We start from the raw sequence: 27,720 nt of genomic DNA, 5'->3' as shown, positions 1-27,720 counted from the left end.
AGTTGGATTTAAGTGAGGGAGAGCTGCGCAAGGTCACCTGTTTCACTTTCTCCTCCAGACCCATCTGGATCAAGTGTCCAGATATAAATCAGGATGATTAGACATGGCCCTGGATGCAGTGGGAGATATTGGCCTTCTTAAGGTAAGGTGCTTAACAAGTCTCAGTTTGACCTTTAGTCAATGGCCCTTTTAGTGATTAAGGCTAGGTTAGAAAGGAAGCAGAAAAAAGCCTCTTTTACCTAGGGGTGTGTGTGTGTGTGTGTGTGTGTGTGTGTATGTGTGTGTGTGTGTGTGTGTGTTCTGCCCAAAACAGAAACAATTGCTATTTCTGGTCCAATGATATTTCCACTAGCAGAGAAAACAGAAACAAGAGTTGAGTGTTTGAGCTTTTTTTCTATTGTGCATTATTCTTCCTTCTATTCACAGCAATGATTCTAGACTCTCTTTGATCTCTCTCTTTTCCCCAATATAGATTAAATAGCTTTTTGTCAATCTCAGGAATTTTCACCAGAATAAATTTGTTCTGCATTGTAATGCTTATGACATAATTACTCTTTCAAAAGTACCATACTTGTGGTACCTGGTACCTGTTCTTGCTTCCATCTTCAATTCACATGTATTCTCTTAACAGGCACATCAGAATTTTATTCTTGAGATCTTCCTAGCAATTTAAGGAATGTTCAGCCATGAGATCTTGGATGTCTTTCTCTGAATCTATAGAGGACAGGAAAGAGTGTATTCTCTGAATAGGCGCATCAAAATTTTATTCTCTAGCCATGATATCTTCATGCCAAGCTTGTATTATTACTTGAAATCCCCATTTATTTTTTCATTGCACTTACTTGGTCTCTAGAATCTTGTTTCTGTTTCCCCTTATGAACCTTTATCCAAACACATTTCACTCTGCTTCCTCCTTCTGATTCTTGAATTTCCATATGTCCAACACTATAATTCAGGGATTATCAAACTATGGCCCAAGGGCCAAATCTGGCCTGCCACCTGTTTTTATATAGACCACAAGTTTAAAATGTTTTTTACATTTTAAAATACAATAAAACTTTATTTTGAAATGAAAAAAAAAGAAAAACCAAGCATTCTTAATTTGTAACTACAAAAACAGGCAGTCTGGATTTGGCCCCAAAGACCTTAGATTGTTGATCTGTCTTCTAAAGTATTACTTCCTACCTTTTTACTAGTCCTGTCTTTTTTGCAGGCCTTTGTTTGCTTCCCATTCCCTCCCCCGCAGTGTTTATTACTTGGTCAAATTTATTGCATCATCATTGACTTGTGACTCAGAATGAGCTTTTATTTTGTTTCCACAGGTCATCCTTAAATCTTGTCTCAGATATTGATAAACTATGTGCTCCTGGGCAAGTCATTTAACTACCCTATGGTTCTGTCTTTATGTGTAAAATCAGAATAATAAGGAACACCCTCTTTCTGCAGTGAGGAACAAATGAGATTATGACTATAAAATGCTTTGTAAACATTATAGTACCATAAAAATATCAATTCCAACTTTTTTTCTTCAGTAGCTCATGCTACTCAGTGCAGGTAGGTATATATTATGATGGCTTATATTGTATTGGCAGAGGGTAAAACTTAAGATGTGAGTTTTCATGGAGGTGGAGATTTTCTTATGCTTATAATAACAAATGAAAAAAAGTCATGTTTTTTGGTTCCCTCACTCCAAAAGATGTCCATAGTTACAAATCACAGAAAGATAATTGTATTTATCCTTGAAACATTATTTAATACACATAAAAAAAAAAAAAAAAAAAAAAAAAAAAAAAAAAAAAAAAAACTACAAGAGGCTGGTGAACCACAGCCATCTTGTTCTTACTTTTCCCTTTAATAAATCTCTGGGATTTTCCTTAATAGCACAAGAGCCTTACCCCTTTTCCTGTTGCCTCTCTTTACAAAGGGCATCGAAAAGCATTGACCTGCTACCCCCCAAAAAAAATCCCTTTGTGCGCTCTTTCTCATCATAGAACGTAATGAAGCAAGACAGCCACCACCATGAAGCGAGAAATCTTGATTTTTTTTCTTCCTTCTGTGTTCTCCTTTCCTCTCTCCCCCAATACCACATCTCTAGGTTTATGATTTGAGATTTTTCCAGGAGAATCTCTTGTATGTTTCAATTAAGGGTGAAAATGTGCATATCTAAACACCATATGAGCTAGCTGTCAGAATATCTTGTAACTGGAATAACAGAAATGGCAAAGTGCTAAGTCACTGAGGGGAACAGAATTTCTTATTGCCTTGCTCTTCCTTCCTCTCAATGAATGTCACTCATTTTCCCTCCAAAGTATTTTTTAAGAATAAAAACAAAAATTTGGAGCAGCTTTTTTGGAGTTTAGTTGTCTGTCCTTCAAATTACGCTAATATATAGAGAGAACATCAGAAGAATATATTGATGCTATATTGCTCCCCTAGAACATCATAATCTTCAAAGAATCAAAATAGAAGGAAATGAAATAGGCACAAAATGATGCATGGAGGCACAAACACATAGTAGCATGTGGGCAAGAAATGCAAAAAAAAAAAATTTTTATTCAGGATGTTAATGGTAAGATGAAGAGGACAATACAAATCAGGGATGGGGTCCATAAAAGCCCTCATGTAAATAAAAACTCTAATTTAGGGCAGATTTTTTTCACCACAGGCTCTTGTGTCTTCTCCCCAAAACTCCTTGTATAACGTTTGTATTAATATTTATAGATTCCTAAATTTCATCACTCTAGACACGCTTAAAGAATTTATTTTATTCTGTATGACATGTATAATTGGGCTACCATTCACGCCACCATCAATAAAGGCTGTGTAATATCTGAATCATAAGAATTCAAAGATTTCAATTAGGCATAAAAAAACAAAAACAAAAACAAAAAATACATGTTTATTGTAGACCTAACAAAGCCTCACTCTGGGAATGGGTTTTTCTGGGAAATTAGAGATTGATATTGTTTAAAAACAACAACAACAAACAAATAACCACATACCACTGTTTTGAAAGCATTTCTCCACCCTCTTACCAATCAAAATGAAAGATGGTTTAATTTAATTTTCTAAAAGAAAAATGTAAAGCTGCCATCATTATTAGATTTCTTACTAACATTTAAGTCATTTCATTTAAAACAAAGAATTGTTGCTGATATAGAATGAAATTATGCTTGCATAAAATTCTCTAACATTTTTGTGTACTCATTTTGTCTGCATCTTAATCTAAACTGAAATTTTCTCATAAATTTGCATCATAGATATGTTTTTGTGCAGAATAAGTTTATGATTTTGTGTAGGTTTATTATGAATATTGGAAATCATTTGTGACACAGAAATTTAAAGTTAGTTCCTACCTTAGCACATTTTAGACTTGTCAATCAGCTTAAGGAAATTATGGGTATTTACATATCTAAATCAGTTCCTCGAAATTCATTGAAAGACTATAAATATATAAAGCTCAGAATTAGGATTAAATTAATTAACAAAACAATCCACCCTTTAGAATCCCACAAATTCAATGAGGAAAACTCAAATTACTTGGATGACCTTTTCTCTCAGTCAGCTCCTCATTTTCCTACACTAGATTATTTGCAGTCATTTTCAGTCATGTTCAACTACTTGTGCCATTGTTTGGGGTTTTCTTGTCAAAGATATTATAGTGGTTTGCCTTTTCCTTCAGCTCATTTTACTGATGAGATAAACAAGGTTAAGTGACTTGCTCAGAATCACAGAACTAGTTTCTGAGCTCAGGGAGATGAGTCTTCCTGATTCCAAGCCCTACTGGTTCTATTCGCCAAGCCACCTAGCTGTCCCATACTAGAATATAATTAGACTTTAAGTAGCTAATGAATTTGCCTCAAAGTAAATATATGAGACAGAAAGAAATTAGTCATGGGCAGTACAGGACTTCTCAAGATTGGTGCCATTGAGACGTCCTAGAAGAACTGGGAAGTGGCTATAAAATAATCATAAAAGGACTATTCCCTGAGACTATGGTAGGCAATATTTTTTCTTCTCTGGGATCTAATACAAAGACAAAAAATTAAAATAATTCCTGTCCTTCAAGAGCTTTACATTCTACTAGTGGTGGTGGTGGGCAGTTAGGTGGTACAATTCATAAAGCATTGCCCGGCAGTCAGAAAGACCAAAGTTCAAAATCGGGCCCCAGAGACTTATTAGCTGTTGGCAAGTCTCTTAATCCTGTTTGCCTCAGTTCCTCATGTATAAAATGAAATGGAGGCAGTGACAACAAGCCACCCCAGTATTTTTGCCAGGAAAACTCTAAATGGGTTCATAGAGAGTCAGACATGACTGACTATGTCTGACTAAATTAACTTAACAAAGTAGTAGTGGGAGGGTGGACTAACAAATACAGAGTAAAATACATCCAAAATAATATCAAGTAATCTCAAAGGACACTAACAACTAGGGAAATCATGAAAAGTTTTTTGTAGAAAGTAGCACTTTAAACCTTGCAGAGAACTAGGGATTCTAAGGTTTGAAGAGTTGAAGAATTCACACATTGTAGGCATGGAGGATAGTCTGTGCAAAAACATATGATAGAAGAAGAAATATAACATATTAGGGTGACTGGTTTAAATGAAATATAAAATAAATGAGAAAGAGTAATATGAAAATCTGGAAAAGAATTTGTGAAAACTGGAAAGAAAGGCTGAAGATAAATTATGAGGGCTTTTAAATGCCAATCATATAGTTTGATCTTAGTCAAGATAAACCAAACTTCTCAAAAAGAAGAATGAACCAATAAGATTGGTGAGAGTTAGGAAAGGGGGAATCCCTTTTGGGTCAGCGCAAGGATAGCCTAGTAAAGGTGCAAAGTCCCTTGTAAAGGAATTTACAGGCCCCAAAACCTAGATTGATTAAAAAAAAAAAAGTTTATTGTAGGGGTTTAGAAGTAAGGGCAAAGGTCACGGGGCAGACAGGAACCCTTACGTGGCCGGAAAGATACCATGTTTGGGGGGCTCATGCAAAGAATGTCCTCAAAGGGTTTCCCTTTTTATAATCTTGAAGGTGAGTGGAGTCCCAGGCTCCTGGTGGGTTTCGGCCAAGGTTAGCATTGAATAAAATTCAATGAGTTTTTAGATAAAGAAGTTGTTTGTGGGGGTTGGGGAAACCTGAGCAGATAGTGGGGGACTGGGAAAACCCAAGCCAGCTCAGATCTGGGGGGGGGGGGCTGGGAAAGCCCAGATATCATTGGAATTCAAAAGGGTGCTTTTTGACCAAGATTTGTGAATCAAAAGATCCTAGCTTCTTCAGCTATGGGGGTTGGGGGGGAATCAGAAAGAAATCTTAAAGGGACCTCAACCCCCATCAAGACCAGTACTTTAAGAGTATGATTTTGGTTGAGAATGATTGAGAGAGGAGAGGTAATTAATATGAACACCAGTTAGATTGTTTTTCAATAATTAAGATATTAAGGGCCTAGTGGTATTTTTGGCATGAATGGAGAGAAAGGGACAACTAATTAGAGTTGCTATAAAGATAGAATCAACAAGATTTTGCAATTGATTGAATATAGTCTTATTAAATAGTTATGTCTTACTGGGCTTCCATCCCAAAGAGATCTTAAAGAAGAGAAAGGGACCCATATGTACAAAAATGTTTGTGGCAGCCCTTTTTGTAGTGGCCAGAAACTGGAAACTGAGTGGATGCCCATCAATTGGAGAATGGCTGAATAATTGATAAATAATTTAAATATAAATAAAAAATTAGAGATTGACATTGTTTAAAAACAACAATAAAACCACATATGGTGGTTATTTGGTGGTATGTAAATGTTATGGAATATTATTGTTCTGTAAAAAATGACCAGCAGGAGGAATACAGAGAGGCTTGGAGAGACTTACATCAACTGATGCTGAGTGAAACGAGCAGAACCAGGAGATCATTATATACTTCAACAACAATAATACTGTATGATGATCAATTCTGATGGACGTGGCTGTCTTCAACGAGATGATACAAATCAGTTCCAATTGTTCAATAATGAAGAGAATCAGCTACACCCAGAGAAAGAACTATGGGAAATGAGTATGGACCACAACATAGAATTTCCACTCTTTCTATTATTGTCTGCTGGCATTTTTGTTTTCTTTCTCAGGTTATTTTTACCATCTTTCTAAATCCAATTTTTCTTGTGCAGCAAGATAACTGTATAAATATGGATACATATATTGTATTTAACATATACTCTAACATATTTAATATGTATTGGACTACCTGCCATCTAGGGGAGGGGATGGGGGAAAGGAGGGGAAAAGTTGGAACAGAAGGTTTTGCAAGGGTCAGTGTTGAAAATTACATGCATATGTTTTGTAAAAAAACTATAATTAAAAAAAGAAAAATAGTTATGTCTTTGGTTTTTATATCACCTGTGTTATTATTATTCAATTATTCTGATTGTGTTTCACTCTGTGACTTTATTTGGGCTTGTCATGGCATGGTTTGACATTTCTTTCTCCAGCTCATTTTACAGATGAGGAAATCAAGGCAAACAGGGTTAAGTAACATGCCCAAAATTACACAGGTAATAAGTGTCTAAGGCCAGATTTTTAACTCAGGAAGATGAGTCTTCATGAATTCATACAAGATTCATTGTATCATTTAGCTGCCCATTTTTCCATCACCTATGTTTTCCAATTTATCCTACCAATTCCTCAGATCTACCATTCCATTCACGTACTTGTTTAGCCATTTCCTAATTGATAGATATATTTCCCTCCAGTTCTTTACTAATACAAAAAATAAACTATAAATATTTTGGTACATGACTTTTCTTGGTATAATTAACTTTGTAGCAATGAAATATCTGGTTTAAAAGATATAGATATTTTAATAAATTTCTTAGCATAGTTCCAAATTGCTTTTTACAATGGTTAGATTAATTCACATCTTCATCACTGGAATATTATGCCCATATTTCCAGAACCTCTTCAATATTAACTATTTTCATCTTTTGTGATGTTCACCAATTTTTTCCAGATGTGAGATGAAACCCCAGGGTTGCATTTGTATTTTTCTTATTATTGGTGATTTGGAGCAACCTTTTTTAGGATAGAAATAGGGAACAGACTTAGCATTTCATTGATTTAAAGAACTGTCTGATACTCAGGCAAGTCAGCACATTCTCTACAATTTTGTACATTAAGAAAGTTGCCTATAGTCCTGAAATTTTTAATGCCTTGCACTAAGTCATGAAGTAAATATGTGTCAAAGGCAGGACTAGAAACTAGGACTTCTTGATTCTGAGATTAGCTCTACACTACCTCCCACTGCTTCCTGTAGTGTGTGTGTGTGTGTGTGTGTGTGTCTGTATGTTTTAACTGAACCCCACCCCATCTCATTTAGGTCAGAACTTTGGGGGCTGTGATCTCACTCTGATCAAAAAACACTTGTATGTGTTGACTTGTTCCATTTCCAATCTGGGCCCCCTCCTTGGGCAACCTTATGGCTCCTCACTCCTGATTGCTCACTGTATTATTACAAAACTTAGTATGGCTACCCAATAGGTTTAACCTAGTGCAGCTCCACTCAGACTCTTTGGTAGGTGGGACTGTTCCTTGCCCATATGCATGTAGTTATTAATAGTTTTTATTAGTCGTTTACAATTATTTTGAGAATAATTTTTTTCATATTCTTTGACTACTTATCCGTTTGTGTTTGTTCCTTATAGAATAATTGTATTTTACAGAGCTACTGCTCTGAGACAAACTCTACTAGGTTCTGGGAAACCATCCAATGTACAAACAATCACTGATAGTTTGAAGTCGTCCCAGACATGTGCAGTTTTCAGTCCTGGACAGTACTTCCCTTCATCAAAACTGATATGGCACTGAGGACAGCATCTAGTTTCCATCAGGTTACATAATTATTACTAGTAGGGCTGGAGAGAGACTAAGGAACTTGTATTCTTTCCCAAAGGGAGTTTTGAGCCAGAGGAGCACAGATGGAGAAATGGGTAAAGGTAATGGAACCAAGGCGAACAGATAATGAACAAATCTGAGAGATAAAGTAGGATACCAGCATCAAGACACTCCTGAGAAGTGTGTTGATAGATTTAACAATGGCAGGAAGCCATGAAATACCACAGAAGAGATCCAATCTTAAAGATTTCAGACACAGGTTTACTAAACTGGATGGATTCTGAACCTGTAATCACCTACTTATAATTTGTATCCTGAAAATCCCTCATCATTTGTAAGAAAGTAGTTATTGCAACAAAAAGACAGTCCGGAGAGCAAAGGAGTGTTGGGATGACTTTCTGTATGAACAAACACATTTCCTAAGATCTGATCACAAGACAAAGTCTCAAATTCTTGGATGGTAGGAAGGAGATAGCAACAAGACAACAGCACAGCTATCCTATAGAATACTGGTGTCAAACTCATATAGAAATGGGGGCCACTGAACTGTACATAAAAAACCCTATGGGCCACATGCTGTCTTAGAAAACCATATATTATGTTTTGCATGATTGCACATGTATAACCTATATCAAATTGCTTTTTGTCTCACGGAGGGGGGAAGGAAAGAAAAGGATGGAGAGAATTTTGAAGACAAACTTTTAAAAAGAACACAACTTTGAGTGAATGTTATTTTGACTATTATAAATACCCAAATTAATATAAAGGACATATGAAGAAAGATGTTATCTGCATCCAAAGAAAGAAATGATAAATAGAAATATGTATAGAACAATTTTACATATACATTTGTGTGTTTGCATGTATGTATATTAATGTATATAAGTTGTATATGTATATGTACACACATATACACATATATTTCTGTCTAGTGATAGCCATCTCTAGGGCAAGGGAGAAGGGAAGAAAAAAATGAAATTTATACAATTATTTTGTTGTGTATTTGAAAGGAATACCTTTCACAATTTTCACAATTTGTGAAATTCACAAATTCAAAATACCAATTTGTGCATAAAAGATTTGTAATTTCATGTGCAGACATCTTTTTTATTGTACTATGTTATAGAAATGCTTGTCTTATTTTACAAGTTAAAAATATAAATGTAAAATTTAATTAATTTTAATTTTAAAATTTTATTTGGAAAAATATTATTCAAACAAAAGAAAATTCTATATGAAACTATTTACATTTTATTGAATTTTTATTTATTTGGCTATGTTTTATGGGCAGCATGTCTGATTCCCCTGATATAGATGATTCTGTTATCATAATATTCCAAGGATGGAAAATTTTCCTGAGGTGAGGGAGCTCATCAAAGAGAATGGATCTAATGTAAACCATTATACCAAGACCAGAGACAGGGAAGAGGCTCTACACTTTATTTCAGGAAAGGAAATTGAAGGAATGCTATTGATATTGTATCTGATTACAAAGATCATTGGACCAGACCTGAGTTTTGTCATTTGTAAAGTGAAATGATTGGACCAGATGAATTCCAAGATATAAATCTATGATCCTGTGATTTTTCTCACTGAAACTCCCCCTCCACACCCACATACAACAACCCTTACATCATGAAAATAATCTTAGCTTCAATGCTCATCACACTCAGACACAGCTCTATAGAATCTAGGCGGTGGAATTGGAAAAGACTTTAACAAATTAATCTTACAGGTAAAGAAATCAGAGAAGTCAAGTGACTGGCCTAATATCATGCTGGCAGTTGAATAATTTATATCCAGAACAGTAGCTAGGTAGCTGGGTGGTGAATTGGTCCAGGTGATTGACTGTGGTCAGGAACACCTGAAGTCAAACTTTGTTTCAGGCACTCTATCACATCGGGCAGCCTCAGTTTCTTTCTCAGTCTATAAAACATGAATAATAATACCACCCTACCTTAAAAGACTATTGTGAGGATGAAGTGAGGCAATATATGTGAAAGGCTTTTTGTAAATCTTAAAGTGCCTTATAAATGCTGGCTTACTTTTTATCATTAATAACATAACAAAAGCAGAAATGGACCTCTGCTTCATCTCCTTATTGATAGCAGAGGCAGTTTGGCAGAGTAAGAAGCAGGGTCAGAAAGACTTGGGTGCTAATTCTCTTTTAGATATATTTATTAATTTTGTGACTGTGGGTAATTCCTAAAACTTTCTGATCTCATTTGCCTCATCTATAACTGGAATATTGTCTCTACTATATACCTCATAGGGTTTTTGTGAGAATCAAAGAAGATCGTGTATTTAAGGTATTTCATTGACATGAAAATGTCAGTATCAACTATTATTAAAACTAATTGGATGTGGCCAGAAGCAGGAGAAAGGACTAAGTGATTGCTAAAGTCTATTTCTTTTCATCACTCACATAGTGAAATAATTCAGAATAGAATTCAATGGGATGTGTGAGGGTATTTTAAAAGATTTTGAATTATTGTGTATATCTGGAGTTTGTGTCAGTTTTTATTCATGAATCATATTTCTGCAAAGATATTTTTTCTCATTCATTACTAAGTGCACTGTCAGTTTGATAATTCACCCTTGTACTTTTGTGCACTACATGAGAACAAATAAGCATCTTAATTGTCTTAAATGGCATTCATCCTTTTAAATTTTCTTACCCAAAGGCAATCTCATCAAATTAGGGATTTATGAAATATATTAGTTCACCTTGCCCCTTCTCCTTTGAGCCCAGTTCAGCATGTGGAAAATGGACTAACTGAGAGAAAAATACAGGTTCCAGAAGTGGCATCTAACAATACAGCAAAATGGTTATTTAAAATTTAATATTTAAGGACCACCATTTTTCTTTACGTCCAATCTGTGTTCCCACTTTCTTTAAGCTACATAGCAAATAGAGCAAAAAGATTCAAATTTTAATTAATTAATTCACTAAGAACTTATCTTAATAAGTGGCCCAATGGATAGAGTACTAAGCTTAGAGTCAGGAAGACTCCTTTTCCTGAGTTCAAATCCAACCTCAGACATTTACTATGTGAACATTTATTAGCTATGTAATGCTGGGCAAATCACTTAATTGTTTGCCTTAGTTTCCTCATCTGTAAAATGAGTTAGAGAAGGAAATGGCAAATTATCACTCTAGTATTGCCTAGAAGACCCCAAAGTGGGTCACAAAGAGTCAGATATGTCTGAAAAATTACTAGATCTGCTGTGCAAAGCACTGTGCAAAGTTCTAGGGATATAAAGAAAAAGCAAATCCAGTCCCTGCCTGGAGCAGTGAAAGGTTAAGAGTCCTGCCCAGAGTCCAGGATGTGTCAAAGGTGATATTTCCAACTCAGGCCACTTTCTGACCTCTTTCTCCAACACATTGGGGAAACATTTAAGCTTTCTCAGCTTTAGTTTCTTTCTCTGTAAAAAAGAGGTTGATCCTTAAGTATCTGTTTCACAGGGTTTTTGTGAAACTAAAATGAGATGATGTATGCAAAGTGCTTTGTAAAACATTAAATCAATGTACAAATGTCAGCTAACCTAAATGCCCAAAAGATTATTTGCTGAACACCCCTTTCCCTATGAGGTAGCATGCATAATGGATAGCGATGGATTTGAAGTCACTTAGCCCTTCTCAGTCACCAGCTCCAACAGTTAGCTGGCTATCATTCCTACCTTCTCTCTCAGCTTCTCTGATACTTTATTTTCTCCCCCTACTTCATCCACCCCTAAAAGAATTCTCCCATCCCTTCCCCCATACCCCACAATCTCAAACACATCCTGTCCCCCAGTTTTCTCATCTTTCTGAAGTTCAGAAGACTTCTACATCCTTCCATATGTACACGTGTTTCTTCTTCAATCCAGATGAGAGTAATGTTCCAAAATTACCATCTAGAGGAATTCCAAAGATGGACCAGAGCAATCAGTAAGAAAGATTTCATGGAAAGTAAGGCAAGAAAAGTGAAGTGTCAAGGGGTAATCCAAGGTTCTGATGGAGAGGAGGGATATATTCTTGATTAACTGCTCTAGTCCATCTTTGGAACTCCTCTTGCATTTCTTTTTTATGCCACAAAATCTAGTATTTGATTATATTTTCCTGATTTTTAAGAAAATGTAGACTGCTGAATGGTACTACGAATGGAACACTGGGCTTGAAGTCAGGAAAACCTGGCCTTGGACATTTATCAATTACATGACAAACTCTATTTGTGTCATTTTCTTCAATTGTAAAGTGGGAGATAATAATAGCACCTAACTCATTGGGATTATTGTCAGAGATGAGATAATGAGATAATGTTAATAAAACACTCTGCTCAGTGCCTAGCACACAATAAGCGCTATATAAATGCTAGCTATTAATAATAGTTCTCCCTCTACATTCACTGGGGTTAGGGACATAGGACCCTCATGAATGCAAAAAAACTCAAGTGACTCCAGACCCCATCCAAACCTATATTTTTAACAATTCTTATCATTTTTTTGTCATTGGAAAATAGATAACTCTTTATTTATTGTAATTTTAAGTAGTATTTTATATTTTCCAAATACATATAAAGATAATTTTCAACATTCATTTTGATAAGATTTTGAGTTGCAAATTTTCTCCTCCTTTCTCTTTCTTTATCCCTCCCCAAGATCTGATATAGGTCACACATGTGCAATTAGAGAAACATTTCCACATTATTCATATTGTGAAAGAAGAAACAGAATGAAAGGGAAAAATCACAAAAAAAAAAAACAAAAAAAGTGAAAATAATATTCTTTGATCTCCTTTAAGGCTTCATAGCTCTTTTTCTGGCTGTAGATAGCATTTTCCATTGTGGGTCTTTTGGAATTGTCTTGGCTGATCATATTTAAAAAAAAAACACACAAAACAAGTAAAACAACATAGCCATAAAAAGTTGCAGTTTCCATTTGAGAAAGTTTAGTATTTCACAACACTATGCAGTCCTCCTTGCTAAGAAAAGCTCAAAAATCAAGGCTAGAGAAAATCATGTGTCTGAGTCTGGAAGGTAGAGAGAATCAAAGAGGAAAGAAAAAGAGAGTATGTAATCCATAGTTCTTTAGTGCAATTATACTTTTAAAAAAATTTAAATGATTTTCTAATAAACCTTATGGTAATAAATGATAAATTAGATTAATAATACATAGTGTTTATGTGTTTATGACATTAAATTTTTTTAGTTTTCTGTACATACACATTCCTCTGTAATTTTCTGCAATGTGACGACTGTCCAGAAATTCCCATTTAATAATTAATGACTTACTCTCAAATAACCTAAACCACAAATATGAAACCTGAGAATGTCAAGAAATAATAATAATAATAATAATAATAATAATATTTTGATTTCCCCAATAAACATATGAACTTCTCAGGGGTAGGAACGATGTTTTATAATTTCTTGTACCTACCTTCAACAAACAGTAGTGATGGATGCATAGTAGGTACTTAATAAATTATTGTTTAATAAAATTGTTTCTTTAAGTTCTCTTCACTAAGATAACCTGGTTCTCTCACCCTATTCTGATCACTTGTTTTTCCCCTTCCTGACTGCACTTCCCATCACACATTTTGTTCTCCTTCTGTGATTTCGTGAGACACTTCTTCCTCCAGGGAGACTTCAGTAACGAAATGGAAGTAAGATGATGATTTTCCTTGGTAGGTCCTCAATTCACAACATAAAAACATGCTAACTGAAGCTTGTATGTGATGTTCTTGTTATTAGCTAGTAACTTTTTTTTTGCCTATGCTCTCCATGTGATATTCTTATCTGTTTATTAGCTTGTTGTGATAGGACTATGTAATTGTTCATTTTAGAATACATTTCTAAAACACAGGAGAAAATGACTGTTTCACCTGCTTTGACCAATGGAACAGTGTTCTCTCCAACCTAGATGTTAGGAGAAATGGAGAACCAAGTAAAACTATGATAACAGTATAAATTGTTCTTTTCCATTTTGGGGACCAGTCCCATCCCAGCCCTCCATAAACCTTTAAAATTTCTTCTGATAAGTAAGTTAGTCTGTCAATAAGCATGTATTAAATGTACTGTGCTAAGTTCCAGGGAAGATTATAAAGGCAAAAAACAATCCCCCTCTCTAAGGCCTCACAGCCTAAGGGGGAGACAGTATTAAAACAACAATGTACAAACAAGATATATCCAAGAGAGAAAAAAGTTGAAGGCTCTAAATAACTTTTTTGTGGTGATGTTGGAAAAATAAAACATGGCCCTTTTATAATAAAGGAAAATTTCAGAAAATCAAGTACTCTCATATTTTTATGTCATTTGATTTTCATTATACCAAAATCATTTATGGTGATGATAACAGTATTACTTAGGGGTGCAATTTAATACAGTATTAAGTGAACTGCTGAGTGTAGCAATGATCTGACCTTTAATTCTTACTTTGGGAGCACAGTATATCAATTGTCTCCAGTCCATCCTGCATACTACCCCCAAGTTTGCTCTTATTGAGTATTGATTATCCTCATATCTCCTACTCTCTAAAATCAAAATTGTAGACTAAAGTATACTTTGGTCTCCATTCAGAGTTCATCCTATCATCATCTTTATCTGGATATGGATAGCATTTTCTTTCATGAGTCCATTATACTTGTCTTGGATTATTTTGTGGCTGAGAAGAATTAAGTCATTCAGAACTGATCAACACATACTATTGCTGATACTATGTTCAATGTTTTCCTGATTCTGCTCATGTCACTTTCCATCTGTTCCTACATGTCTTTTCAGGTTTTTCTGAAATCTGTTCATCATTTCTTATCACACAATAGTATTTCATTACATTCATATACTATATTTTGTTCATCCATTTCCCAATTAAAGGTATCCCTTCAGTTTCCAGTATTTTGTCACCATGAAAAGGGCTACTATGAGTTATTTATTTATTTATTTTGCACATGTAGGTCCTTTTAGGCATATTTCCAAATTGCTCTCCAAAATTATTAGATCATTTCACAACTCCACCAACAATGCTTTAGTCCAACATTTATCATTTTCCTTTATCGTCATAGTACCCAGCTTTATAGGTGTGAGATGGTACTTTAGCATTGTTTTAATTTGAATTTTTCTAATCAAAAGTGATTTAAAATACTTCTTCATATGCTTATAGGTAGTTTTCATTTCTTAATTTGAAAACTGCCTGTTCATATTATTTGACCACTTATCAATTGCTGATTTGTATTCTTATAAATGTCACTTAGTTCTCTTTTAATCTTTTAAATTTAATATAATCAAAATGATCAACTTTATATTTTATAATGCTCTTGATCTCTTATTTGATCATTAACTTATAATTCACTTAACTTCTCTTTTAAGAATTTAAATGCTATAAAGAAGGAAAAAGGACCCACATGTGCAAAAATGTTTGTAGCAGCTCTTTTTGTGTTGGCAAAGAATTGGAAAATGAGTAGATGTCCATCAAGTGGTGAATTGCTGAATAAATCATGGTAAGTGAAAGTAATGGAATATTAGTGTTCTGTAAAAAATGATGAACAAGCTGGTTTTAGATTAGATTTAGATTTATATTAGAATTTAGAACAAGCTGACTGAAACAAGCAGAACCAGGAATACATTGTACACAATAACAGCGAGATTGTGCAGTGATCAACTAGGAAAGACTTGGCTTTTCACAGTGGTTCAGTGATCCAAGGTAATCCCAATAAACATTGGATAGAAAATGCCATCTGCATCCAGAAAGAGAACTATGGAGATTTAATTTAAATCAACACATGCTATATTCACTTTTTCCCCTGTTTTTTCCTGTTTTTTTTTTCTCATGATTTTTTTCTTTTGTTCTGATTTTCCTTTCTCAACATGATTCATAAAGAAATGTGTATTTAAAAAATTAATGTACATATGTAATCAGAAAAAAACAATAGAAAAAAAGAAAAAATAAATATTTAGGTGCCATACAACTTGGTGAATATATATTTAATAATGACATTACTTCATTGTCTATGGTACATTTTAGCAAGATATAGTTTCCTTTCTTATCTCTTTTAATTCGGTCTATTTTTGTTTTTGTACTTTCTGAGATCAGGATTGTTATCACTAATCTTTTTACTTTAGCCGAAACACAATAGATTTTGCTCCAGTCCCTTATTTTTACTCCATGTCTCTTTGTTTCAAGTGTGTTTCTTATAAACAACATACTGGGTTTTGATTCATTTTGTTATTCACTTTTATTTTGTTCTCATTCACAGTTATGATTATTAACTGGGTAATTCCCTCCATTCTATTTTTCTCCTATTTGTCCTCTCTCTCCTTATTCTTTTCCCCCTCTCCAGCTTTTGCTTTTATGTACCCTCTCTCTTGATCTGCCCTTCCTTCTGTCAGTCTTTTCACCTTTCCTCCCTTCTCTAATCTCCTTTCTTCTTACTTTTCTATCATATAGATTTCTATATTCAACTGGTCACATATATTATTCTCTCTTTGAGATAATATTGATGAGAATACAGTTCAAATGATGCCCATTTCCTCCCATTTCTCCCTCCACTATAATAGCTTTTTTTTTTGTGCTTCTTCATATGAAATAACATCCCATTCTACCTCTTCCTTCCTTCTACTGCTAATATATATTTTTTTTATCCTTTAATGTTTTTTAAATGTCATTCCCCTCAAATTCACCTTACATCTATATACTCTGTCTGTGGTTATTCCTTTTAGCTGTACTATTAGTGGTATAATTTTTGAGAATTACAAGCATCTATCATCTTCATTGACAGTTTAGCTCTATTGAATCCCTTATGTTTTCTTTTCCCCTTTCCCCTATTTATTCTTTTTTTTTTTTTTTTTTTTTGAGTCTTGATATTGGAGATCTAATTTTTTTACTTAATTTTGATCTTCTCCTTATTAAAGTTCAAAACTCTTCTATATCATCGAATGACCATTTTTCCCTTGAAGTATTCTGCTTAATTTCATTAGATGTTTCTTGTAGATACATTAGATGTAGCCTTGCTCCTTTGCCTTCCAGAGTACTGTTCCATGATTTTTGATCTTTTAATGTTGCATCTGCTAAATTCTGTGTAACCCTGATTGAGGCTCCCCAGTATTTGAATTATTTCTGCCTACTTGTAGTATTTTTTTTTTCTGACCTGATAATTCTGAAATTTAGCCATAATATTCCTTGGAGTTTTTATTTGGGTCTATCTTTCATGAGGTGGCTCTGTAGATTCTTTCAATGCCTATTTTGCTCTCTGCTTCCAGGACATCAGGACAGTTTTCCTTGATAATTTCTTGAAAGATGCTATCCAGGTCTTCCTTTTGATTATGGCTTTCAGGTAGTACAATGATTTTGATATTGTTTCTCCTGACTCTGTTTGCCAAGTTCAGTTGTTTTTCCAATGAGATATTTTTAATTCTTTCTACTTTTTTATTCTTCTGATTTTGTTTGATTCTTGATGCCTCAGAGAGTCATTAGCTCCCATTTGCCCAATTCTAAACTTTTAAGGACTTGTTTTCCTCAATTAATTTTTATATTAAATATTCCATTTGGTCAATTTTACTTTATAAGGAATTGTTTTCTTAAGTAGATTTGTTTTCCTCTTGGTCAATTCTTCTTATTAAGTAATTGTTGTTTTCCAAGCCATTGAGTCTTTTTTTTTTTTTCATAATTCTCTTGCATCATTCTCATTTCTCTTCTCAATTCTTCTTCTACCTCTTTACATATTATTTTTAAGTTCCTTTTTGAGCTCTTCTATGAGCTGGGCTTGAGATCACCTCTCTTTTTCTTTTGTGTTTCTATAGGTATTTTGACATTGTTGTCCTCTTCTGAATATGTGTCTTAATCTTGCTTGTCACTATAATAACTTTCCATGATAATAATATTTTTTCATTATTTTTTCTCATCTTTTTTTGTCTTTTCCCCTCTCTTTTAATTTTGAACTCTGCTCCCAGTTGGAAGGGACATTGTTTCAGGGTTCTTGTGTCAGGACCTGTAGGCTATGGCTATTTACCCAGTGCTACAATGATATTGCCCTGAGGTCCATTGGGGATTCTCATATCTGGTGCTGGGCTGAGAAGGGTGACTGCCACTGCTGGAGGCCATAAGGATCTGGCAACTTACCTGGTCTTGAGCCTGGATCCTTGTGTTGGTGTCTTGTGTATGCTTAGGCTAGTGGTGGGGTGGTGGGGAGTGTTTCTGTGTTCCCTTGGGGCTATACTGAAGCATGTGGTAGTCTGGCCACTGAAAGCTGCCTATTTGCCTGGGGCTATGCTAAAGCATGAGAGAATTCTCAGAGCTGGAGTCTGCCCATTATCCTGAATATATTGAGCCATCTGAGTTTTGCCTGCTTTACTGCACAGAGGTTCAGGATTTCTTATTGTTTTCTAAGATGGGGCAAGCTACTGACTTGCTGGGATACTTCCTATCCTGTACTGAGATCCTCTTTTACCTGAGTGAAGCAGACTTTTCTTGCTGATCTTCTAAGTTTCTTGGGTTAAAAGATTGTTCCACTTCATCTGTTTGCTGATTCTGATGATTTAGAATTTGTTTAGGGGTTCTGCTGCAAGATTATTTGGAAGTGAATATGGGAGAGTTACAGTGGTTTACTACTTACTCCACCATCTTGGCTACCTAAAATGTATTTATCTCATTTCACCCAAAGAAAGTAAAACACTTCTGGAAGACCAAGATGATATTTTATACTTTTAAAAATTCTTCATGTTCTTTCAATATAGTATGTCTTTAGTAAGTATTTAATAATCTCTCTCAGTGTGAACAAAAACTGTATTTGGTTACAAAGAATCTGCATTTGAATATTGTCACTTATATGACTGAATCTTTCTAGTCGATAGTTTCCTCATCTATGAGAGTTTTAAACTAGAAAACTTGAAGGGTTCCATCTAGCTCCAAATCTATGTTTCAAAGAGATTTGGGTCCCTTAGTTTGGGGTTCTTTGACTTTGGGTAAATTATCTTATCTCTCTGGAATTCATCAATACAATGATTGTACTAGATTGTTTTTCTGTATTCCTTTTAATTCTAAAATGCTATTTTTCGGGGGGATCTGTATGACTTCATTGAGAGTCAATCCATTGCTAGCCCTTGTCTCCCCTTCTTTACTGCACTGCTTCCTTTTTTAGTTCCTCCTTTTGGCAAATAAAAATTTTGTTGATGTTCTCTCAGATGGTTCTCCTTAGCCTAAACAAGCATGAAATTTACCAGTCCTAAAACAATTGTCTTGGGGAAGTTATCAATGCAAATGATACTGGTTGTTCTGCCATTCTCTGGCAGAGAAAACAGGAAGTCTGAAGCTTTGAGTTGTTGGGATCTGAGAGAACTCCTGATTGACTCATATGTTGTTCCAAAACTAAGCTTGCCAATTATATTTTTAAACAGCAGTCACCATTGTATTTTTTTTTCCCTCTTACTCCCCAGGGATCCCACAAACAAGTTTTTAATTTTAAGGTCAAAATTGAGATCACTTTAAAGGTACAGCAGATTCCATTCCCATATTTCTGTCTGGACACGATTTCTTTTCTCCTGTAGGGCATTCATGAGGGTAGAAGGGTAAGCAAAATATGTAACATTAAAAACAAAAAGGGACAAGGGAATGGAAAGACCTAGAAGCTTGAGAAAATAGCACATCAGAATAATTGGATTTATATGGTAAGAGAGAATTTTTTTTTTCATTTAGAGAAAAACAGCCTTTTCTTTCTTCAGGCTTTTTCTGATATGTCATATAACCTTTCATCAGTTTACCAGATTATGCAAAAAAGCCTTCTGAGGTTTTTTAGTTTTTCTAAAATGAATAAAGAGGAGGTTAATCCACGGATAGCTAGTTGCTATTTCTGAGATTTTTTTCTCTGAGATTACTTTTGATTTACATTCTTTGTCTGTGACTCTTTTCTCTGTCTCTCCTCCCTCTTTCTCTCTGTTTCCATAAATGTGCATATAGGTACATACATACATCTATACTTCTATATAGACATAGATAGCATTTTAAAATTTACCCATTATCTCTCCCTTTAAAATAGAATGCAAGCTTCTTGTGGGAAGGGGCTATGTTTTCTTTCATTTGCATGATACTTATCACAATACAAACACTTAATAAATGCTTGTTTATTTATAGCTAAGGAAGAAATGACTGGAAAAACATTTTAGCCTTTTTAAGAAGTGGAAGTATCCTAATCCTTTCCTCACTTCTTGGATAAATAATGGCTAATCAGCACTCTCTGAACTGCCCTGTCACTTCTGCAAAGCAGAGGTCATGACTTGTGCCTCTAGGAATGCTTCACAGGAGAGGGACAAGCTACCTAAGCAATGTAACTGCTTTAATTGAGGACATTAACTTGGAAAACAGACTTTGGTCAAGGCTTAAGAAACCTAGTTTAGATCTCCTGCTCCCACTCCCAGCTTTTGTTCCCTTCACTTTACATCTGCTGTCTTGCCTATTTTCAACTTCAGGGGACAAGATACTCCCTTGACATTTCTAAAACTCACCACCATGCTGCTAACTCAAGCTTTGATTGATTCCATACTCCTCAGCTTCTTCTCTCCTCTGTTTGGAGGGCTGGAAGGCAGAGTACTAAACTCTTCCCACTGCTTTTCTTTATGGAAGTCAGAAATTGAAATCTCAGACCACTCCACTTTGCATTTGCTGCTGTGCCTAGCTTCAACTCCATGGAACATTCTCCCCTATCTCTACTAAGTACCCTAGGTATCCCATTCCTCCCCTTTCCCATCTCCTTTTGTGCAATGTCTTCCTCTTTAGAATATAAAATTAATGAGGGCAGGGATTATCTAATTTTTTATGCACAATGCATGGCAAATTATAGGTATTTAATAAATTGTTATTAGATAGGCACTTAATAAATATTTATTGGAAAGGTGCTTCATACATATTTGTTGGATTGGATTCTGTTGGAGTGGAAATTTGCTTAAATTGATGCTTATTTGTTGTTGAAGCATTCTGTACTGTCCAACTATCTTTAGCTTCTCACTACAGGTTCGTTCATTGGCTTGTGGCATGGTGACTCATGTGGACTTGACTAAGAGATATTAAAAATCAACCATTGCAGAAGAAGCTATGGAAACCTGACCCAAGGGGGAAAATCAGGAGGATGGGAAAGTACTCATAGCAGTTTTTGTGAAATTCTAGCACCATTCTGTATAGAGCCAGTAGTAAATTGCCCACCTGTTTTCACTTATATAACATTAAAAAACACTTATACATCATTACACTTTTATATTATATTAGTGAAAATGAAGGCAAACACAAGATGAGATAAACACTGCTAATGTGATAGGATGCTGTTCATATGTTATTGTGATAGGATTACCTTGACCCTAATCAGTTTGGGGTCATTTTAAGAAACTCTTTGAACTTTCTTCACTAGATGAAAACATAGAATAGGACTTTCCTTGCCAGAGCCTGCTGTTGATTCTCCTTCCTTTTTAAAAGACCCCATTTGAAAATAATTAGAACTTTTCTTTTGGTCTGGTTTGTGTTTTAATGGATGTGGGTGTGAAAAGTCACTCTTTCCCCTTCCTCCAATCGCTGATCAGAAACTCATAGGGCAATAAGATTATGGATGTAGATGTGGAAAGAACCTTAGAAACTATGCGATCCAGGCCCTTAATTTTACAGAAAGAGATATGGAGAACCAGGAAAATTGAGTGAAATAACTGTAATGTTACAATGAGCTCTTGTTAGAGGCAGGATATGACCCTAAGACTTCCTGACTTCAGGTACAAATCTGTCACCATAGCAGCAATGATTATTTGATCTATAAAAATCCAGTCCTCGATTTACTTGATATGATAGAATTCGTTTTGGTTCACACTTACCTATTGCTTAGCCCATTTTCAGTGTGAAAATTTAAAAAGTATAGTTAAAAAGTAGTTAGGTTATCCATTTGCAACTACTGACTCTCCTTCTCAATTACAGAGCATTGTTTTTAGATATTCCCAGGCTATGTTGGTCAAGAAATCCAATGACAAGTGATACTGCTTTTGTTTTATGATCATGGAAGATTTAGAGCTGGAGGAGACATCAGAGGGTAGATGCAGAAACATGGTTTGCACTGAATTTAAACATTTGACTATACCCACAAAGAATTACCAGCCCTTTTGATTAGAATTCCTTCAATCTCAATTCAATTTTTTAAAAACTAAAATGGAATATGTACACAGCACACATACACACACACACAAAACCCCAACCATATAATCTGGCAAGAGCTGAAAAGCAGTAGAATTCCTTTTCAGGGGACTATGTTTAAACAAGTGTTTCTATGTGTTTATCTAAAATTCATTGAGGTAGCAGGAAGCACGGGTGACTGATCAGAGTCATAGGGCGTTTGTCTACAACTTGGTCCTGACCAGATGGACTTAGAGAATGGATTTAAGGGTGCCTTCAGTAAGCTATATGCTATGTATCAAGTGGGAGCTCTGGGACAGACATGGAGAAACTACCCTGCTAAAAGATTTATTTATATGTTTTCTTTCCACTGAGGCTTACAAGATTGAAGTCCATATATTGTTTTCCATCAAACTGGGAGAGGACATGCCCAAATGTCATAGATTTCAGAACAGGGAGAAACTACTAATGGGAAAGTTTTCCAGATGTCTCAAGGTATATTTCAAATGCCTTGATTTGTAAAACATTTCTAAGATAGTTCCCTTTAAATTCTTAAATCCAGATGTATATATGGAGGAGGCTTAAATACACATAAATACTCACATATATGTCACCAGTAGGGATATATACAAACACACATACACATACATATACATAAAATACATAAAATATGTATACATGCATACATATGTACATATACTTATATAACACTACTAGTGACAACTATATAAAGTAGATTACTTTCTTCTTTGGTTATACTTCATTTTAGTTACTTGTTCCAAATTTTAAAAATTTTCTTTAATTCTATTTTGAATTTTGTGCTACTTACTTTTTTAAGTAAACTTAAGTAAATTTACTTTTTGAAACATTCATTTAATGCAGTACTCAATTTGGGGCTTACATTAGTAAGTATTAACAAATAAAATTACACTTGAAAAATTTATCTCATGCCATCCTCATGAACAAGAAAGAGAAATGAATCTACAGTCTCTCATGGCTGCTCTCCTAGACTTTGTTATTGTCTACAGAAACTAATTTTCCTGCAAGATTAAAATTAACTGTAAAACTTACACCTGGGGTCCCTCCCTCCTTGTCATTGGAGAGCAAATCTAGTAGACATTGGAGAGCTCCTCCCAGATTCTCTGTTTAAGGACTGAGTCTGGGGTAGCCACTAGGTTATTTCCCACCCAGATATAGGATTGTGCCCCTATGTTAGGTCCCTTCCCTTCCCTTCTACTACCCTTCTCCCTTTTCTGTTTATTTGAAAACATCCTGGGAAATTTAATGGACCCAAAACTTAATACATATCAATAGTATGGCACGATAGCAAAATAAAACCAAAACAAGTTTGATCATAGATTCCTATAAGGAAGGTGAGGGTCCCTTTGTATTTCATCCTGGTGAAATATTAACACCTAGAATATTTTGCTGCTATGGACTCCTTCGATAATCTAGTAAAACCCTATGGCCCCTTTTCCAAAAACATGTATTTAAATATATAAAATAAAACATATAAGATTATAAGCGAAAAAAATATATTGAAAAGTAGTTATCAAAATATCTAAATAAACAAGTTCACAGACCATGAATTAAGAATTCCTGATTCTGTTCCAATTTGTTAATTTTATATATAAAGGAACCAGAGCATAGAGAGTATAAGGGATTTATTTAAGAACACATAGGTAATAAATATCTGCCTTGGTATAAGGATAAAGCTTTCTAAAATGGAGGGCTATACAAAAATATATCGGGCTGCTGTCACTAGAGGCTTTGCAGCAAAGGCTGGAAGACCACTTGTTGGATATATTAAAAAGAGTATTCCTGTTTGTATGTAGGTTGAACTATGGCCTCTGAGGTCCCCATTACTGTTGAGGTTCTAAGATTCTCTGATTGTAAAATCAGTGAGTAGAGCAACATAAGGACACAACTATAAACTTTGGGGCAAGGTCAGGGAATGGTGCCTTGTGAAACTGTAGCTAATAAGAATCAATATAAAATGGATGAGATTAATCATCTGCAGAAACTTCCCACCCTAAGAATGGAAATGGAAATGTTTTACTGATGAGACTAGAGTCTCTCAAATCTCATCAAGGGACTAAGGGATCTTCCCAAACCCACCTGGGGAGACACTAATCTACATGTAACTAATGTAAGATAAATTGTAATCATCCATTCAATCAATCAATCATCAAATAATTATTTAGTGACTATATTATGTGAAATGTACTGTCCTAGATGCTGGGGACAGATAAAAAGATAAATGAGACACAGTCCCTGCACTCAAGAGCACACAAACCAAATAGAAGTGATTAGACATGTACATAGAAAAATGGAATACAAATTAGAATATCATAAATGCATAAGATGAGCACAAAATATGAGAGGGTGAGAAGTAGGATCATTTCTATCCATAGGAATCAGTCAAAACTTCACTGAGGAACTGGCATTTAAGGTGTACCTTGAAGAAAAGAATGAGAAAAGCAGAGTTGAAGGATAGACATAGCTACCAGCATGATAAAAGTCATGGGAGTGAGTTTGGCTATGTATGGGAGGTGGTGAGTATTACAATTTGGCAGCATGGGAGGAAGAGTAATGTGACAAAAGTCTGAAGAGATAGATTAGATTCAAATTATGTAGGATTTTAAGTGAAAGACAAAAAAGTTTGGATTTTATTGAGTATTGAGAAACCACTGATAGTTTTTTTTGGGGGGGAGCAGTGAAATTCACATAATTACATTTATCACTGGAAAGAACATTTGTGATTTTCTAATCTAGCATCCTCATTTAAAGGACATTATTTAGTCCAGCATACTTTACAGATGAGGAAACTGAGATCCAGGAAAGTAAAGTAATTTGTCCAAAGTCTCATAGGGAGTAAAGATCAAAAAAGTAGTAACAACCAGAAATAGCATTTAAATACAGGTTCTCTGACTCCAAAATGTTCTTTCCAATGCATCTCACTGCTTGTCCATTACAAATTTTCAAATTGGTATTCTTGTTTTTTAATTAGTCTCTGATGAATCTGGTGTGATTTGATTCCTCAGTGCCTAATCTCTTCTCTACAGATTGAATTGGACCTGCAAAGCTTCAAGCCATGCTGAGACTCATGATGATTCTCCCAAATACCAATCTGAAGAGGCTCAGTCTGAATAGTCAAATGCTCCTTCCCTTTCCCTTTTACACTATCTCTTGATTACAACATTCAGTATTGGAGGATTATCCATAACAACATCCTTTCCTTTTAAATGCATACATTTCAATGTATTGAAATTCCACTCCTATAAATTCATCAACATTCTTCCATTAACTTACCTTCTAAGTCTTGGAGGAGGGAGAAAAAAGAAGGGAAGTAAAGGAAGGAATAGGAACAATTGGGAGAAAGAAATAAGGAAACAGGTTTCAGTTTCCGTCTTAGTCATGGAAATATAGTTGATCAAGCCTGTTATTATTTGGAACAAAATGTCATTACTTGTATAGAAACAACTTTGACTAAATGATTTAAATAATTGTCATTTGTTACAGGATATTAGTCACTTTGTAGCCCAACCCAAGTTTAATATCAGAAAAACTTAATTACTCATTTTAAATGTTGATAGTTTTTTTTTTTTTTTTAAAGTTCACTTACCTGTAACCATTTCTGTTAGCCACTTGTGTGGAAATGATTAAAAAGGAAAGAAAAGAAAAGAAAGAAAAAAAAATAGTATCACCTGAGGTATGTTTGACTTAAATCCTTGTTAGTTGATTGCTTTTTGAACCAAGGATGTGTTTCAACATGAATAGTTGTCTTCATACTTAAATATAAACTCTTTGAAAGTAGCCAATGTTTCATTTTTGGTTTTGTATCCTTAGGGACTTCCAAAGAGCATCACAATTAATAGACACTTCATAAATGCCTTCTTAATGGAATCAAGTCAACAAGTCAAGTCAATAAGCATTTATTGAGCACTTACTATATGCCAAGCACTGAGGAAAAAAAGTTAAAAAAAAAAAAAAAGCTCTGCTCTCAAGCTTACAGTCTAATGAAGGAGACAACATATCAAAAGTTCTGTACAAACAAGTTATAGCAGGATTAAATAGAGATAATCTTAGAGGGAAGTCATTAACTTTAAGAGGGATCCAGAAAGGCTTCTTGCAGAAAGTGAAGTTTTGGCTGGAATCCATGGAAGTCAGGAGACAGAGATAAAGAGGGAAGAAGTTCTAGGCAAGAGGAACAGTCAGTAAAATTACCTGAAGTTGGGAAATGAGCTATCTTATGTGAGGAATAGCAAGGCAGCTAGTGGAGTTTAGAGAATGTAAAAGGGAATGAGGTACAATAATGTAAAGAGGAATAAGGTTCAAAAAGAATGGGAAATTAGAAAAATGTCAAGTTCTGAATTACTTTAAAAATCAAACAAAGAATTTTACATTTGATCCTAGTAATGAGGAAGCAATGAAGTTTATTGAAGAGAGAATTGATATGGTATAAAATAGAATTCACTATGACACTACTGATGGTTCAAGTGCCTCTATTGAAAAGACTGATAAAATAATCTATATTTAAGTTTGCATGAAGAATACCTAGTTAAGACCCAAGTATGGGAGAGCTAAGACCCTCCTCTCTCTCTCTCTCTCTCTCTCTCTCTCTCTCTCTCTCTCTCTCTCTCTCTCTCTCTCTCTCTCTCTCTCTACATATATATATATATATATATATATATATATATATATATATGCACACATTTAAAAGATAGTATAGTATAAAGATAGTATAGTATAGCAGAAATAACACTGACATTCAAGACAGAGAATTTGAATTAAAATTCCATCTCTGTTGCTAACTTTGTGATCTTGAACAAGATCACCTCAGTATCCCCTCTATAACAAGAGAAAATTAAATCAGATGATGTCTAAGATCCCTTCCAGCTCCACCATGATGATTGAATACCCAGGTTTGGCAGTCAGTGTAAGCAGCAGAACTTGGGTAACTCCACAAGAGATCAGCATTGAAAATCTGTTTGGTATCACTTAATTGGCATCCAGAGACAAGATAACAACAGATTATAGATAGAAGGCCAATTAGTATAGGGATAGCTGGATAAGTAGCTTTTGGTCAGAGGGGGAAGTAGAGAGTAGAATTTTGGATTTATGAGAGGAAGACATTCTATACTGTGGAAGAAGAGCAGGTAAGCATTAAATTTTTTAAAAATTGGAAAATATCTGTTAAGGACCATGCCTAGGTGAAGAGGCAGGTCAATTCTCCAAGAGCCTCCACAACTATGAATCATAACACTTGAAGGAGTTGCAAAGCAGCCTTTACTTATCCAGATTTTCCTTTTGGATTGGGGATGAAATAAATTGGAGACAAGATGGAAGAGGAGAGAGGTCAGAGAATGCAACTCTCTGTTTCCATGTATCATCATCATCCTCTCACATGAAGAGATCCATTCTACAGGTCTGAGTTAGATCTCCAGCAGCCACTGGCAGGTGGCTCCCATATCACAACAAATATCTAAAGGTCGAGAGACCTTATGAGAGCACTAAAGGCAGGAGAATATGATAACATTTGTCAAAAATGACAAGAGGATTGGATAACTGGTCAGAAAGAAATTTGTCCCTTTGCTGGCAACAGGGGCAGAACTCTGTTGTATTGCTTATATTTGGATCTGGATCACAGTCCTGGGTTTTAGTCCAATTGTGATGAGGAGCACTAATATAGCAAAGCTTGAGGCTGCAAGGAAGCAGGCAC

This window comes from Sminthopsis crassicaudata, chromosome 1 (assembly GCF_048593235.1).
Source record: "Sminthopsis crassicaudata isolate SCR6 chromosome 1, ASM4859323v1, whole genome shotgun sequence".
NCBI lineage: Eukaryota > Metazoa > Chordata > Mammalia > Dasyuromorphia > Dasyuridae > Sminthopsis > Sminthopsis crassicaudata.
This window is presented reverse-complemented; position numbering follows the sequence as displayed.